The sequence below is a fragment of the Balaenoptera musculus genome, chromosome X (assembly GCF_009873245.2).
Source record: "Balaenoptera musculus isolate JJ_BM4_2016_0621 chromosome X, mBalMus1.pri.v3, whole genome shotgun sequence".
Classification (NCBI taxonomy): domain Eukaryota; kingdom Metazoa; phylum Chordata; class Mammalia; order Artiodactyla; family Balaenopteridae; genus Balaenoptera; species Balaenoptera musculus.
Genome location: NC_045806.1, coordinates 122,500,511 through 122,506,251, shown reverse-complemented (window position 1 = coordinate 122,506,251; position 5,741 = coordinate 122,500,511).

Below are 5,741 nucleotides of genomic sequence, written 5' to 3'. Positions count from 1 at the left end.
CTCACCCAGAAGCATACACATATACACTCACAAAAAAAAAGGAAAAGGGGAAATTAATATATCCTGCTCCTAAAGTCCACCTTTTGAATTTGGGATGATTCGTTGTCTATTCAGGTATTCAACAGATGCAGGCACATCAAGTTGTTTGTGAAGCTTTAATCCGCTGCTTCTGAGGCTGCTGGGGGAGATTTCCCTTTCTCTTCTTTGTTCGTACAGCTCCCAGCGTTCAGCTTTGGATTTGGACCCACCTCTGCATGTACGTCACCTGAGGGCGTCCGTTCCCCGCCCAGACAGAACGGGGTTAAAGGAGCAGCTGCTTCGGGGGCTCTGGGTCACTCAGGCCGGGGGAGGGAGCGGTACGGAGGAGGCGGGGCGAGCCTGCGGCGTCAGAGGCGTCGTGACGTTGCAGCAGCCTGAGGCGCGCCGTGTGTTCTCCCGGGGAAGTTGTCCCCGGATCACGGGAGCCTGGCAGTGGCGAGCTGCACCGGCTCCCGGGAGGGGCAGTGTGGAGAGTGACCTGTGCTCGCACACAGGCTTCTTGGTGGCGGCAGCAGCAGCCTTAGCGTTTCCTACCAGTCTCTGGGGTCCGCGCTGATGGCCGCGGCTCGCGCCCGTCTCTGGGGTCCGCGCTGTTAGCCGTGGCTCGCGCCCGCCTCTGGAGTTCGTCTAGGCGGCGCTCTGAATCCCCTCTCCTTGCGCGCCGCGAAACAAAGAGGCAAGAAAAAGTCTCTTGCCTCTTCGGCGGCTGCAGACCTCCTCTCCGGCTCCCTCCCGGCTCGCCGCGGCACGCCAACCCCTTCAGGCTGTGTTCACGCCGCCAACCCCAGTCCTCTCCCTGCGATCCGACCGAAGCCCGCACCTCAGCTCCCAGCCCCGCCTGCCCCAGCGGGTGAGCAGACAAGCCTCTCGGGCTGGTGAGCGCTGCTCGGCGCTGAGCCTCTGTGCGGGAATCTCTCCGTTTTTCCCTCTGCGCCCCTGTTGCTGTGGGATCCGTGCTGATAGCCGCGGCTCGCACCCGTCTCTGGATTTCGTTTAGGCAGCGCTCTGAATCCCCTCTCCTTGCGCGCTGCGAAACAAAGAGGCAAGAAAAAGTCTCTTGCCTCTTCGGCAGCTGCAGACTTTTTCCCGGACTCCCTCCCGGCTAGCACCAAAGCCCGAGCCTCAGCTCCCAGCCCCCGCCCGCCCCGGCGGGTGAGCAGACAAGCCTCTCGGGCTGGTGATTGCTGGTTGGCGCCGAGCCTCTGTGCGGGAGTCTCTCCGCTTTGCCCTCCGCACCCCTGTGGCTGCGCTCTCCTCCGCGGCTCCGAAGCTTCCCCCCTCTGCCACCCGCAGTCTCTGCCCGCAAAGGGGCTTCCTAGTGCCTGGAAACCTTTCCTCCTTCACGGCTCACTCCCACTGGCGCAGGTCCCGTCCCTATTCTTTTGTCTCTGTTATTTCTTTTTTCTTTTACCCTACCCAAGTACGTGGGGATTTTCTTGCCTTTTGGGAGGTCTGACGTTTTCTGCCAGCGTTCAGTGGGTGTTCTGTAGGAGCAGTTCCACGTGTAGATGTATTTCTACTGTATCTGTGGGAAGGAAGGTGATCTCCGCGTCTTACTCTTCCGCCATCTTGCCCCTACTCCTACCCTAAATTTTTACAACACTGGGCAAGATTTTTACTTCAACATTTACCTAATAGATTTGTTTTGCTGCAAGTTGTGACTCATGAGACTGCTCAGACTGTTGGACTTGTCTGCGAGCTAATAATGCAGTGGTTTATTCAATGATTTCCTCATCTGTTTGGATGCTGATGTCTTTTTATCTGTAAGATTGTGCCAGCTGGTTCTGACTAGGAATTATTACATCAAATGCTTTGTTTGTGTACAAATGTCATTATATTAATGGTATTTAGTTGTGTTTATTAGCACTTCATATTTTGTATGTGAACACGTTCTGCGGAATCACTAGTATTTCAAATACTTCAAGTATAATTTGAGTACTTATTAATTTAAAATATGACACTTCTAATAGAGAAAGTATGTTTGCTTTTATTTTGACTCCCAGTACTGAGTCAAGTAGTGGCTTTTATCTTAAACTATTCATTCTGTTGCCCTGAAACAAATAGTCTACCAGGTATTTATCCAGCAAAGATGGGTTTATTTGGGGTCAGCAGAGAATTGTAATTTGAGGTCTGCAACCATGGTGAGCCACCTGCAAGCCCCCACATGGCAAGGGAAGGAGAGGCTTTTTTAAAGGGAGAGTAAACAAAGAGTCCATGGCTTTTCATTGGCTGAGTCCTTGCCTGCAAAGAAGAATTTTTCTTTCTGTTGGGCTCTGCTATCATCACAGGACCAGAGAGTTCCCCTTCCTGTCTACCAACTCTATTTAATTGAGGTTTCTGTTTATTAATATTTTATAATTCATTCCATGAACTTTTACTGAGCAAATATTAGGGGCTACAAAGAAAAGAGCAGATACAGATTACTCCCTCGAGGAAATTATCGTCCATCTCCCCAACCAGCTTTTAAGCTCCAGGAGGATAGAAACTATGTCATGTTCACCAGCACTTGGCACATTGCCCGATACATTGAGAGTGATCAAGAAACAATTGTTGGATAAGTGGATGAATGTAGTGAAAATAATATAGGTATAAATGATAGTGATCATTTCTTGAATAATGTGGTCTGTGCTTTAAGAGAGACACATATACTAAGCAAGGAAGATTCAAGAAGGATAAAAGTTATTTCAGAGTAGAAGGGCCAGGAAAGATTTTGTATAGAGATAACATATGAACTGGACCTTGAAGGAAAAGGGACCTCTTCTTATCCAATCATTCATTTCTCCTTAAGGAAGGTGATGTGACTTATCTTACTCATGAATTTTGGGGATAAGGAATAGGGTATATATAGATGTTGACTAAAAAAATGCACAACCTAAAAGTTGAGAATTATGTTTTATTTTTTGGACAAAACTGAGGACTTAAGCCCGGGACACAGCCTCTCTGATAGCTCTGAGTGACTGCTCCAAAGAAGTAAGGGAGGAGCCAGGATATATAGGAGTTTTTGCAACAAAGACCAGGTAGTTGGAACATCAAAAGATTACTGTTAGAGAAAACCAGACATCTCAGGTTAATGATTTTAGTGCTTTTCTCTGTATAGGAAGATGCAAAAGTCTGGGGTTCATTGAAATCATTCCTTTGATATACACCTCAGCTATCTGGGGCCAGTAGGCTGTGTGTTCTCATCCAGAGTGTCCTCAGGTGCCTCGTTGAGGGTGGCTGCAGTGGTTGACTGCCTGGTGGCAGGCATCCTGTTTCTATATGGAGTTTGAGTTTCCTCAGGGGTCACGGTGGGGGGCAGCTGTAATGTGGTGGCTTGATGACTGCAACATCCTTTGTTTACTAATATGGCAGGCAACATTTTTTGCATTCATATAGATTTTTTTCCCCTCTCCCCTTACTGTTGTTGGTAGTGTAGGGGAGGAAAAATAATTTTCCCTCTACCCTTCTAGGTTCTTGGCTGAGACACCCCTGTAATAAAACAGGAGAAAACAAACAGAAGTTTAATAACAAGTAAACCTCCAGTACACATGGGAGAGACCCAGGAAAACAGAGTAAAGCCTCAAATGGTCCAAGCTACCACCTTAAGAATGAACTTCAGCTGGAGATGAAAGATGTTGGGGGGGATGGGGGGGCAGTTATGGTAGGCTATCAAACAATGCACAGTAAACAAGGGTCAGTTCGTTATGCAGATTTAAGTCCCTGCCTTTCCACTGATAAGTTTCTAGAGATTTAATCAAACCCTCTTTCTAGTACAGAGAGGGAGACACCCTTACAAATGGCTATTTTCTTTACAAATGTAAATGTCCCTTGCAAAAGGCTACTTGAATTCAGTTTTCAGAGCTTTTCTTGTATCTGCTGTTTCTTAAAAATAACCAGTTCAAGATAATGCTAATGCCAAAGAGGCATATTTTGGGGTGACATATTCTGCTCCCCTTCAGAAGTAAGGCTGAATATAGACAGGGGAAATTGCATTGTCAGTCGCTGTTAGACTGAGGAACAAGTCCTGAGAGCAGGTGAGGGGATTAAGACGAGACGGGGTCAGGAGGGTGGTGTACAAGCACACACACACTTTATTTCCCATCAAAACTCTTTCTATAGATTGCAGTAGGCAATACATGTTTTTGTTAAAATCACAAGACAGAATCATCAGACAGTATTTCCTTAATGTTGAAGTTATAGTACAAAACATACTGCGAACCAGAATTTAAACATGCGTGAGAACAGACTGTGATTACCAAAATATGCCAAGGACAAACTATAGTTAGAGAAACCGCAAGCAACCTCACGGGCCAAGACTCATATCTTCTCTAATAACTCTTTCGGGTCCTGTCAGGAATTAAGCAGGACTTTGCCATGCTTTAAGCTGCAATGACTGTGTCAGCTTGCAGCTGGTTCCCGACATTTCCCCCTTCCTTATTTTTTAATGTGAGGTGGTAGAGTCCGACTCGGAGTTCTGCAATTGCTCGTAAGCCAGTTCGCAGGAGGACTGGAAAACAACAAATACACAATAATATTAAAATACCAATAACAATTATAGGATAAAGGAGGTTAATAAGAGAACTCGGGGCAAAGGTACGTGTAATCTGGGTAAATATGTCTCGAGTAATTTCCACTGGATTTACATCTAGGGGAGCTGCATGCTGGATATTTGTGATATCCTCATGTAAGCGAACAAAATCAAGGGATAGATTGGAATGAGACCAAATTCCCAATAAATGATTCTTAATCTGAGGCCAAGGCCATTGCGAATGATTATATGGCTTAGAGGTTACACAGATTGCAGAAAGTTCTGCATGACAACGCATAGAAAAGGCAGTTTTTAAAGCAGCTAATTGGTCTCCAAGAATAAGAGCAACTTCTTCCAATGCATTAACACGACTTTCTAATTTTCTATCAATAGAGTCCTGAGTTCCCAAAGCATTAGAGACATTAGTGGCTAAGTTATTCACAAATGTGGCAGTATGGATACTTTGAGTCAGCGCAGTAGCAGAAGCAGCTACAGAAGTGATAACTGCAATGAGCGCTGTAATTCCAGCTCTAAGTAGCCCCCAAAATCGTTTGTGCTGTTGTAAAAGAAGGGAAAGTTCATGTATGACCTGCAAACCTGAATTAGAATACCAAGGACCTGTAACATTTACAGGGAGCATAACAAAGGGAGGCTGATGAACAAGAAGAAATCCCCGATTGGACTCCCCCATGGTTATACAATTTGTCAAATTACAATTATCACGATGTATGTCATAAAACCCTTTTTTTGGGAAAACGTACACAGAACCAGTAAGAATAGCATAGGGTGATAGAACACAAGCCATAACAAAAGTGGTTAAGTTCCTAATAGGATGTTGTCGAGTCCCATTCTCTTCATATGGCGGGGGAGGGAATTCACCATCAGGTCCGGATCCATAATGCAGGGAAGGGAGTTCTCCATTTGGTCCGGATCCATAGAATCTCACCAGGCGCTCAGGCACCCAATGAGGATCCTCAGCGTCCCTAGGAAACACACAAACATGCCCTCGTCCCCATATTAGTACAGGATCTGGACCATTCCATTGATTAGTAAGAAGATCCCGCCAACGGACTTCAGCAAAAGGCAAGGCACGAGGATGCCAAAATCTTTCTGCAGCTGTCTGTCCTTGCTTATCTACATTCAAAAAATTTAAAGTATATAAATAACGTCGCAATGAATTGTGCGGGGTTGTGGT